At 41.9% G+C, this 12643-nt stretch overlaps 1 protein-coding gene across 1 annotated transcript in view; it reads left to right on the top strand.

The window, feature by feature from the left end:
* The window catches only part of ARFGAP3 (ADP ribosylation factor GTPase activating protein 3), a gene marked incomplete in the record, with an annotated part of 126537 nt that overhangs the window by 15294 nt on the left and 98600 nt on the right, over nt 1–12643 (top strand).

Raw genomic sequence — 12643 nt, 5'->3', positions numbered from 1 at the left:
TGTTTCATATCCCTTTAATGAGCGCTTCTATTTGCCATGCAGATCTAAAACATTTGTTATATGCAGCAGCATTCATGCTCAGTTTAGTAGTTACAGTTGCTGATATTGGGATTGTTCTCCTGGTATAGACACATTATGGGCAAATTTATCAAAGTGTGAAATAATACATTTGTGACAGATCGCATGACGTAAAAACCTGAGTCTTGTTCTATGCAAATGACGCTTGTGATAATAAGCGAACGGATGTCCTGTAACAGAACTCTATTTACTTTATTAATCATGCGTTATTCACTAGTTTTGTAACGGAATTGTAATAATTATTCATCCTATTAAAAGAGATTATCATGTGATTAAGTGCGGGAATGAAATTAACAGTTTTTTTTTATTCAACCTTTTTATTTGACCGTTAATTGTGAGAACAGTTGTTTTTTTGTGCTGTAAGATTATTTTCTGCCCTTTTCTAGTTGATTTTATTTCTTTGTGATCTTTTATTGCTCCTTTTAGAAATCGCCCCCACAAGTCACTAAAAAAAAATATAACTCCAGTTACTGCCATTATGTTAATAAAAAGAAAATGTTTCATTGTAACTCCAGAAAAAACAATATGGCTCTTTCACTACCTTGCAACCTACAAATTGGTGAGAGTAAAAACAGATTATTAATAAAAATTACATGCACCACTTTTCAGAAATATGTAAGACCTGCAAACGGATAAGGGACAGCATAAAACTTGTTAGGTCTGTTACAGTGGTGTCAAGAATCAGGAACCTCCTTACAGCCAAGTCCCAGCACAGTCAGGATGGCGGAGAACTATGAGCAACTGACGTCACCCTATGAGAACTGATACCCAGAAAAGACAAGACCCAACAGGGCTAAGGAAACCAGAGTTAATTGCCGCTCTGATGGAAGCAGAGCAGGAGGGAGAGTCGACCCTGGGCACTAGCAACTACGGGTCATCGGTGCCCGCATCTGGGCAAAATGAACTTTCACAGAAAGTGCTGGAGCATTTGACATTCTATGGTCCTAACCCCTCGATCAAGCTAATCATCCAGGGTATGGAGGCTGCAGAGAATGAAATTGCGGAAGAGCTAGCCATCCGCAAGGCTAATTCACTCAGCAACAATTCTGAGGATGGACAGTCCACAAGGAGCACTGGGTCAACCAACAGCATAAAGGTGACACATCAGGCTCTTAAAACCTTCGATGATCAGATAGGAGACATCGACTGATTTCTAAAAGATTTTGAGAAATGATGTGGATTATAAAATATTGAACCCCGGGAGTGGATACCTATACTGGCAAATGAACGAGCAGGACAGCTGAGTCGTACCAGGCCATACCAGAGGATCACGGCAGAGACTACCAGGAGGTAAAGAAACGCCTCCTGACCCTTTATGCCATCACTTTGGATACGTACCGACGACACTTCAGGGATGACTACATGTTGGCTAAATATTCCCACTCAGAACGGGCACACAGGATGCACAGAGCAGCCCGGAACTGGTTGCAGGGGTGCAAGGCGACCACCTTTTGAGGAGGCACTGTAACAAATTTTATTGGAGCAATTTTTTTTATCTTGTTGCTGTGGAAGTAAGAGACTGGGTGCGGGATCAGGGACCAGTCACTCTGGAGGAGGTTGCGCTGTTAGCGAATACATTTGTGGATGTCCGGCAACCCCAAAAACGAGCCAACCCCTTGTACCCAGGAATACAACAGCACTCCACCTCTCAATCAATGTGTGTCTCGGGACAACCACACAGACCACCCCTGGGACATTTCAACTGGACCCCCAGCTTTCCCCCTCTGAGCAATCTTGCTACGTCTGCTACCAGCCCTGGGTTCTTTTTCAACTGAATTGTCCCCTGCTCTGCTCATAACCTAGTATCAGGGGTCTCTGGTACAACCCCAGCCCCAATATGCCTTGACAAAAGAACTGTATAGATTATCCTGAGGATTACAGAGCGTATGTGTATTAACGTGTGTGAGTAGAAAATATATCAAATATATCCCTGAGGGGTGGGATATTGGCCTAACCTACAGGGGGTGCTGGATGCAAATTACAAAGTAAATTAAATCAAAAGAAAAATAAGTAGCATCCTCAAAGCACTCATCAAAAGCAACAATATTCTCTAGACGAAACAAAGTCTCACCCCACCACTGTAGGGACAAAATATTAAAACGTAACTTTTAATATCACTTTAAAATATATAAACACACATTTAAAAACATTAACTAGGTTAAGATATATATTCCTTTTAGCACAGTAATTCTAATTCACAGGTCATATTACAACCCACATAGTATTATAGTTGAATTAAACTATAATACAATGTGGGTTGTAATGTGACCTGTGAGGAGTGAACAGCTGTTAACACTTGAATTGGAATTACTGTTTTCTTAATACGGAATGTGTGTAGTTTAAACTGGAACTATAATTCCATTGGCTAAAAATGGTGACTAGCTTTTAGGGTTGCGCCGATACCATTTTTTTAAGACTGAGTACAAGTACTGATACACTTTTTTTTTTTTTTTTTTTTTTTTTTTTTTTTTTAATACTCGCTGATACCAATTACCGATACTTATTTTTCTGTCATGTGACAGTGTCCCAAGCACTATACAGACTAATGGTTTAAGATAGCTTCTTTACAATTATGAAGAACTGTAACTCAAAAGACATTCTGAAATAATAAAACAGTTTTATTTGCTTGTTGTCACAAAGTTGTAAAAACTCGAAGAAATTTCACAGAACACGTTTTATAAATAAAAATATTACATTAAAAATATTCGTAATAGCAACAATAAATAACAAATGTAATATCACAACCAACCAAAAGTGCAATACAGTAAAAATTATACCAGTGCACTGTTTAAACATGGGGAACACTATGGGCTAGCTTACATTTGACTGGTAAGCTTTACCGATGCTCTCATTGCATGTCCAACTCCATTAAAGTCTATTTAGTTGGAAATGTGAACAGAGCATTGGTAAAGCTTATATATCAAATGTAATCTAAATCTAGTCCTATTATTGTAAGATGTGTGTTCATAGGAATTAACTTAATTTCTCCAACATAGGTGTGTCCGGTCCACGGCGTCATCCTTACTTGTGGGATATTCTCTTCCCCAACAGGAAATGGCAAAGAGCCCAGCAAAGCTGGTCACATGATCCCTCCCAGGCTCCGCCTACCCCAGTCATTCTCTTTGCCGTTGTACAGGCAACATCTCCACGGAGATGGCTTAGAGTTTTTTAGTGTTTAACTGTAGTTTTTATTATTCACAGGAAGGTCAATTCATGACCACAGTGGATTTAAAGGATGCGTATCTACATATTCCTATCCACAAGGAACATCATCGGTTCCTAAGGTTCGCATTCCTGGACAAGCATTACCAGTTCGTGGCGCTTCCTTTCGGATTAGCCACTGCTCCAAGGATTTTCACAAAGGTACTAGGGTCCCTTCTAGCTGTGCTAAGACCAAGGGGCATTGCTGTAGTACCTTACTTGGACGACATTCTGATTCAAGCGTCGTCCCTTCCTCAAACAAAGGCTCACACGGACATTGTCCTGGCCTTTCTCAGATCTCACGGATGGAAAGTGAACGTGGAAAAGAGTTCTCTATCTCCGTCAACAAGGGTTCCCTTCTTGGGAACAATAATAGACTCCTTAGAAATGAGGATTTTTCTGACAGAGGCCAGAAAAACAAAACTTCTAGACTCTTGTCGGATACTTCATTCCGTTCCTCTTCCTTCCATAGCGCAGTGCATGGAAGTGATCGGTTTGATGGTAGCGGCAATGGACATAGTTCCTTTTGCGCGCATTCATCTAAGACCATTACAACTGTGCATGCTCAGTCAGTGGAATGGGGACTATACAGACTTGTCTCCGAAGATACAAGTAAATCAGAGGACCAGAGACTCACTCCGTTGGTGGCTGTCCCTGGACAACCTGTCACAAGGGATGACATTCCGCAGACCGGAGTGGGTCATCGTCACGACCGACGCCAGTCTGATGGGCTGGGGCGCGGTCTGGGGATCCCTGAAAGCTCAGGGTCTTTGGTCTCGGGAAGAATCTCTTCTACCGATAAATATTCTGGAACTGAGAGCGATATTCAATGCTCTCAAGGCTTGGCCTCAGCTAGCGAGGGCCAAGTTCATACGGTTTCAATCAGACAACATGACAACTGTTGCGTACATCAACCATCAGGGGGGAACAAGGAGTTCCCTAGCGATGGAAGAAGTGACCAAAATCATTCTATGGGCGGAGTCTCACTCCTGCCACCTGTCTGCTATCCACATCCCAGGAGTGGAAAATTGGGAAGCGGATTTTCTGAGTCGTCAGACATTGCATCCGGGGGAGCGGGAACTCCATCCGGAAATCTTTGCCCAAGTCACTCAGCTGTGGGGCATTCCAGACATGGATCTGATGGCCTCTCGTCAGAACTTCAAAGTTCCTTGCTACGGGTCCAGATCCAGGGATCCCAAGGCGGCTCTAGTGGATGCACTAGTAGCACCTTGGACCTTCAAACTAGCTTATGTGTTCCCGCCGTTTCCTCTCATCCCCAGGCTGGTAGCCAGGATCAATCAGGAGAGGGCGTCGGTGATCTTGATAGCTCCTGCGTGGCCACGCAGGACTTGGTATGCAGATCTGGTGAATATGTCATCGGCTCCACCTTGGAAGCTACCTTTGAGACGAGACCTTCTTGTTCAGGGTCCGTTCGAACATCCGAATCTGGTTTCACTCCAGCTGACTGCTTGGAGATTGAACGCTTGATCTTATCGAAGCGAGGGTTCTCAGATTCTGTTATCGATACTCTTGTTCAGGCCAGAAAGCCTGTAACTAGAAAGATTTACCACAAAATTTGGAAAAAATATATCTGTTGGTGTGAATCTAAAGGATTCCCTTGGGACAAGGTTAAGATTCCTAAGATTCTATCCTTCCTTCAAGAAGGATTGGAAAAAGGATTATCTGCTAGTTCCCTGAAGGGACAGATTTCTGCGTTGTCTGTGTTACTTCACAAAAAGCTGGCAGCTGTGCCAGATGTTCAAGCCTTTGTTCAGGCTCTGGTTAGAATTAAGCCTGTTTACAAACCTTTGACTCCTCCTTGGAGTCTCAACTTAGTTCTTTCAGTTCTTCAGGGGGTTCCGTTTGAACCCTTACATTCCGTTGATATTAAGTTATTATCTTGGAAAGTTTTGTTTTTAGTTGCGATTTCTTCTGCTAGAAGAGTTTCAGAATTATCTGCTCTGCAGTGTTCTCCTCCTTATCTGGTGTTCCATGCAGATAAGGTGGTTTTACGTACTAAACCTGGTTTTCTTCCAAAAGTTGTTTCTAACAAAAACATTAACCAGGAGATTATCGTACCTTCTCTGTGTCCGAAACCAGTTTCAAAGAAGGAACGTTTGTTGCACAATTTGGATGTTGTTCGCGCTCTAAAATTCTATTTAGATGCTACAAAGGATTTTAGACAAACATCTTCCTTGTTTGTTGTTTATTCCGGTAAAAGGAGAGGTCAAAAAGCAACTTCTACCTCTCTCTCTTTTTGGATTAAAAGCATCATCAGATTGGCTTACGAGACTGCCGGACGGCAGCCTCCCGAAAGAATCACGGCTCATTCCACTAGGGCTGTGGCTTCCACATGGGCCTTCAAGAACGAGGCTTCTGTTGATCAGATATGTAGGGCAGCGACTTGGTCTTCACTGCACACTTTTACCAAATTTTACAAGTTTGATACTTTTGCTTCTTCTGAGGCTATTTTTGGGAGAAAGGTTTTGCAAGCCGTGGTGCCTTCCATTTAGGTGACCTGATTTGCTCCCTCCCTTCATCCGTGTCCTAAAGCTTTGGTATTGGTTCCCACAAGTAAGGATGACGCCGTGGACCGGACACACCTATGTTGGAGAAAACAGAATTTATGTTTACCTGATAAATTACTTTCTCCAACGGTGTGTCCGGTCCACGGCCCGCCCTGGTTTTTTTAATCAGGTCTGATAATTTATTTTCTTTAACTACAGTCACCACGGTACCATATGGTTTCTCCTATGCAAATATTCCTCCTTAACGTCGGTCGAATGACTGGGGTAGGCGGAGCCTGGGAGGGATCATGTGACCAGCTTTGCTGGGCTCTTTGCCATTTCCTGTTGGGGAAGAGAATATCCCACAAGTAAGGATGACGCCGTGGACCGGACACACCGTTGGAGAAAGTAATTTATCAGGTAAACATAAATTCTGTTTTTTCCTATGAACACTCTTCCTGCAATTATATACGCTAAGGATGTTCCTCAGAGTACAGTATGTTTTGAGCATAATTGTGCAAGATAAGAACTAGCAGTATAAATTATTATTGGTTATTTGTAGAGCGCCAACAGATTCTGCAGCGCAATAAACAAATGCCGAGTACAACAAAACAAATATAGGGATCAAATGGGTAGAGGGCCCTGCCAAGAGTTGCACTGTTGTAGTCAGCTGTTAAGAAGATGATTTACAAACAGCTGGGCTCTTAGGCTTACATGCTAAGGGGGTTAAGGGGATAGCAATGGAGGAGAAGAACTGGTATAAAGAAAGGTTAGACAAAGAACAAGGGGATATGGGAACGCGCTGTAAAGAACTATATAAGGAATGTAGATTACACAAGATTATAATAAAAACGTTTATAAATGTATTACAATAAGCGATGCCGGCATCTGATACAAAGTAAAATAGTACAATTAAAATAGGATAAGAATCAACATAAAAATGTGAGACATCAGTGTGTAATGCTGTAAGTAGCTGAAAAAAATATGTTGCAAAATAACACAATGTTAAAATTGATACAGAGTCAATGTTACCGTCCTTTCACGGGTATGATGGTATTTCCAAGAAAAAACAACTCTGTGAATAAGAGTTGGTCTCAACCACCTTACCTACTACTTAATTTCACAAGTTATGAGCAAATTTCTACGTGTTTCAGCCTGGTCAGGCCTTTATCATGATCTTGATAAAGGCCTGACCAGGCTGAAACGCGTAGAAATTTGGAAATACCATCATACCCATGATCTACTTTCTTCTGTCCAGCACTGGAATCTGAATAATATGGACGCTGTTACAAACTTCACTTGCAATACATCTGCTTGACTTACATATGCGGTAGGTGCTGTGCATTGAGCCTCTTTAATATATGAATTGACTCTATATGCGTAATTCCCACCCATGACCCACATTTGTTAAAAGCAGTCTGATTCATTTTAACTTCAAAGAAACAAAGTTTGTCGTTGCTTATCATTACTCCTGCACTTTAACCTCCTGACCTGAACCGGCCCACAGCACGGGACATCCCGCAAATACGGCTGTGAATGTGTCTTTGAAATTTAACTCAGTCATTGGATACAAGCCAGAAGATTCTGCAAGTTTTTTCGCTGTTTTATAAACAACGCAGAGGGAATCACCCAAGTTATACCTGCATTCATATAAACAGCTGGATCAGACACTCTAATCACTGGCCTGATTGTGAAAGGACGGTAACATTGACTCTGTATCAATTTTAACATTGTGTTATTTTGCAACATATTATTTTTTTTTTTTCAGCTACTTACAGCATTACACACTGATGTCTCACATTTTATGTTGATTCTTATCCTATTTTAATTGTACTATTTTACTTTGTATCAGATGCCGGCATCGCTTATTGTAATACATTTATAAACTTTTTTTATTATAATCTTGTGTAATCTACATTCCTTATATAGTTCTTTACCTCTCATATGCTGTTTTTTACAGCGCGTTCCCATATCCCCTTGTTCTTTGTCTATTTTGGTTTGATGTTAGGAGGTGCACTTACCTTTTGGGAATAGCATTTGAGATTTGAGCGTTGTATCTTATACCTACCCTGTTGTTTTGATAAAGAAAGGTTAGCGTAGGTTGTATGCATCCCTGAACAGTAGAGTCTTTAGGGAGCGCTTGAAGCTTTCAAAACTAGGGGAGAGTCTTGTGGAGCGAGACAGAGTTCCACAAGATGGGAGCCAGTCTGAAGAAGTCCTGTAAACAGGAGTGTGATGAGGTGACAAGAGAGTAGGAGAGTAGGAGGTCATGAGCAGAGTGAAGGGGACGGGTGGGAGAGTATCTGGAGACAAGGTCTGAGATATAGGGGGGAGCAGTGCATTTGAGGGCTTTGTATGTCAGAGTGAGAATTTTGTGTTTGATCCTAGAGGCAAGAGGAAGCCAGTGAAGGGATTGGCAGAGAGATGCAGCAGATGAAGAGCGACATGTAAAGAAGATGAGCCTGGCAGAGGCATTTATTATGGATTGTAAAGGAGCTAGGCGGCAGCTAGGGAGACCAGAGAGGACAGAGTTGCAGTAATCGAGGTGGGAAAGGGTAAAAGAGTGGATTAAAATCTTAGTTGTGTCTTGTGTAAGGATGTGTCTGATTTTGGAGATGGTTTTTAAGGTGGAAGCGGCAGGCTGTAGCCAAGGACTGAATGTGAGGAGTGAAGGAAAGATCTTAGTCCAATGTGACCCCGAGACATCGGGCATGCGGGGTAGGGGTAATGATGGAGTTGTCGACAGTTATAGAGAGATTGGGGGTGGAGATTTTGGAAGAAGGGGGAAAATGAGGAGCTCAGTTTTGGAGAGATTTAGCTTGAGGTAATGAGAGGACATCCAGGAAGAGATGTGAGCAAGACAGTTAGCGACACGGATTAGCAAGGAAGGAGATAGGTCTGGTGCAGAGAAGTAGATTTGGGTGTCGTCAGCATACAAATGATATTGGAAACCGTGGGACTTTATTTTGGAAACCTAGTGATGGCGTGTAGATTCAGAAGAGAAGGGGACTGAGGACAGAGCCTTGCGGTACTCCAACAGAAAGTAGTGAGGGGGCAGAGGAGGCCCCAGAGAAGGCTACACTAAAGGTACGGTTTGACAGGTAGTCAGAGAACCCCGAGAGGGCTGTGCCACAGATACAGAAGGATTGGAGGGTTTAGAGCAAAAGAGGGTGGTGAACAGTGTCAAAGGCTGTGGACAGATCGAGGATAAGCAGAGAGATGTGGCCTTTTGATTTTGTTGTAAATAGTTTGTTGGTAACCTTAACAATTGCTGTCTCTGTGGAGTGATGGGGACGAAATCCATATTGCAGTGGGTTAAGGAGGGAGTTTAATGTAAGGAAATGGGATAGGCATGCATTATACTATTTTTTCGTGAAGCTTTGAGGCAAGAGGGAGGAGGGAAATAGGGCGGTAGTTGGATGGGGAGGTAGGATCAAGGGAAGGTTTTTTTTTGAGGATAGGTGTGACCAGTGCATGTTTCAGAGATGAGGGAAATATACCGGTGCTGAGGGAGAGGTTGAAAATGTGTGTGAGTATAGGGGTAAGGGTAGCAGGGAGGGGGGTAGCTGTGAGGGGATAGGGTCAAGGGGACAGGTAGTGAGGTGAGAGCGCAGTATAAGTGCCGAAACTTCTTCCTCAGTAACAGGGGAGAATGAGCTATGTTTAAGGTTATGTGAGTTGTGGTTGGTTGAGAGCATTTAAGGGGGTGAGAGAATGGAGAGCTGATTTAGTTTCTGATGGAGTCGATTTTGTTAATGAAGTGGCTGGCAAAGTCTTGAGCTGACAGAGAAGTTGTATTAGGAGGTGGGGGAGGGCGGAGAAGAGTATTGAAAGTGGAGAACAGACGTTTTGGGTTTGAAGAAAGATTAGAGATAAGAGTAGAGAAGTAGTGTTGCTTATGGAGATTAAGGGCAGAATAGTAGGAGTTCAAGATTAATTTGTAATGATGAAAATCAGCTGAATGTCGAGATTTTCTCCAGTGCCGCTCTGAAACGGTATCTACGCAGATGTTCCCGTACTGCTGAGGAGTATGCCAGGGCTGAGGATGAGTCTGTGATTTCCGAGCTATGGTAAGAGGGGCTAGTTTGTCAAGGATGGATGTATGGGTGGAATTATAGTGGCAGATTGGTCAGGGCAGGAAAAGGAGAAGGATGATGGGAGAAGTTTGAGGGAATTAGCAAGCTGTTGCTGATCTAATGACGTAATGCTTCTGTGAAGTTTGGTGTGAGGAGTAGAAGGAGGGAGAGTTGTAGGGAGGGATGATATGTTGCAAGTAAGGAGATGGTGGTCAGAAAGAGGAAAGGGGCAGTTTGTGAATTTTGAGAGAGAGCATCAATAGCTAAAGATCAGGTCAAGGGAGTGACAGTCCTGTGTGAGTGGGAGAATCGGTCCATTGTGACAAACCGAAAGAGGAAGTGAGTTGCAGAAGTTGTTTTGCAGATGGAGCCAGGGGGTCGGTAGAAAGAGGAGAGAATAAGCAAATAGTGAGGGTTTCGAATGAGGAAAATGTGAGGGAAGAGATGGGATGTATTTCTTGAAAGGTGTAACGAGAGGAAAGTAAAATACCTACACCACCACCTTGTCTATTACCAGACCTAGGAGTGTGGCTGAAGTGGAGACCCCCATGTGACAGATCAGCAGTGGATGCTGTGTCTAGGGGAGAGAGACAATTTTTTGTTAGGGCCAGAAGGTTGGGGGAGCGAGGGATAAAGAAGTCATGTATAGAATTGAGCTTGTTGCCAACAGAGCGAGAGTACCAGAGTGCCCAAGTGAAAGGGGTAGTGGCTTTTGATGCAAGAGGAATGTGAGTAAGGTTGGCTGAGTTTTGTTTTCTGAGTCTATGGGACGGTACACATGGATGTGCACGGCTAGGCAGTTGTTGGGGACCAGGATTAGGGGAGATGTCACCAGCAGTTAGTAAAAGCAAGAGGGAGAGTGACATGAGATAAAGATTTGCAGTAATGAGACTGTTTTTGAGACGAGGTGCAGGGGGGAGAGAGAGTGTTTAGGAATAGGTAAAGTTCATGAGTACAAAAGTAAGGTGAGTTTAAGAGAGATGGGCTAATGAACAGTGCAGGAGGAGAGGGAGAAGGAATAATTGAATAATGTAGTTTATTATTGAGACAAGAGGTAGCAAAAAGGGATATGAAGATATTGAGCATTTTTACAAAAGTGGGAACCAATTAAACACATAAGACAGTATTGCTGCAGCAATTACATAAGGAGACAATGAGGTACATAAAACATATTGCAAAAGTACTTGCCTTGTGTCTTGCCCCTTGCCCAATCCTTGAATTGAGTTGAATTCTTGTATAATTCTATTGTTAATGCCTCCCTTATAAAAATGTTCATTTTAAAAATGTGAACATATGTTGTTGTAGCAATGCACAGCCCATGCAAATGTTAAATATATAGGCAGGGAAGTCAGCTGTGTCCACTAAATTACTTGATTGATAAATTGGAGACAAATGAAGGGCCAATTTAAAAGTTAGATTCTGGTCTAGTCAGGGTGAGTTAAGTAAACAGACAAAATTTGGAGGAGGTTAAAACTGTGGCATAAGACAGCTATACATTTTTAGAATAATAGCAAGTATTGGTAAGGATGGCAATTAAAGTGAAGGTAAAGTTATTCACATACAAATAGCTCTTTATTTTCCTTTTCTAACGTACAAGGTAGTCGCTAGGTTTATTTTTTAAAAAAACTTTTATTTGACCATATTTACTAACAGTTATTTTACTATTCCTTACGATCCTAATCTCCTCCCATCCAGCATTTCCGTGTTTTCAATACATAGACGTATAGAGCGGTCCCACCTGCTCTATACGTCAGAACTACACTCGTGCACATCTATCCTCTTCTTACCGCGCATGCGCACAAAAATGATCGCTCTCAAAAGCTCACGCGTTAATCACGGTCAACGAAGTCCTCAGTGGGTATTTGGCAAACAATTGAAACGCCTAATGCGCATACGCAAAACGAGGACGCGCTCGCTTTCAAGGAGGAGATATAATTAGTCGTGCATGCGCACAATCAAGCATCAGCTTGTGACGTCAATTGACGGCCGCCTAACGGCCGAAAATCAATTGGCTGTATAAACAACGTGATCATTGTTTTATAAAAAAAAAAAAAAAAAAAAAGGGTTGTTTTTTTCCAAGCGAAATCGGAGCAAATTAAACAAGAAAACAAAGGTACTATACAAAAATATAAAAAATCATGAATGAACATCCTATTAAATTTTAATACTATATCGATTTTTTCATAGCAGAGTGATTAAGTTTACCTTCACTTTAACTAACAAAACATTAGAAGTAAGACGTTGGATAACAGTACAACAAATGTAGGTCTAAATTAACAATTTTAAATCATTTGCTCTATATAAATATACACATACCAGAAGAGAGTTACAGGAGAGGAAAAAACACCAGAGTTCAGTGAATACTTTGCAGACTGACAGGGACTCTATTCACATACCAAAAGAGAGTTACAGGAGAGGAAAAAACACCAGAGTGCAGTGAATACTTTGCAGATTGACAGGGACTCTATTAACTTACCTGAAAGCAGAAGAGAGAGAGTAGGGTTAGCTTGATGTAGTGTGCATTTCTTCAGCAGATGTCAATAGGCAGCATGGTATCTTAATAAGCAGCACTGTGGTGAATACTGAGTATAATTCTTATATAATTCTATTGTTAGTGCCTCACTTGTAAAATGTTCACTTTAAAAATGTGAACACATGTTGTTGTAGCAATGCACATCCCAAGCTAATGTATAACAGGCAATTCCGATTATCCTAGATTTTATTAAAGACACAGAGATGAATATTTGCATTACTTTCTTTTACTACTCGTGTGCAGCCTTA

The sequence above is a fragment of the Bombina bombina genome, chromosome 6, assembly GCF_027579735.1.
Source record: "Bombina bombina isolate aBomBom1 chromosome 6, aBomBom1.pri, whole genome shotgun sequence".
Classification (NCBI taxonomy): domain Eukaryota; kingdom Metazoa; phylum Chordata; class Amphibia; order Anura; family Bombinatoridae; genus Bombina; species Bombina bombina.
Note: the sequence above shows the minus strand (reverse complement) of the source record. Positions and strands in the feature narration are given on the sequence as shown.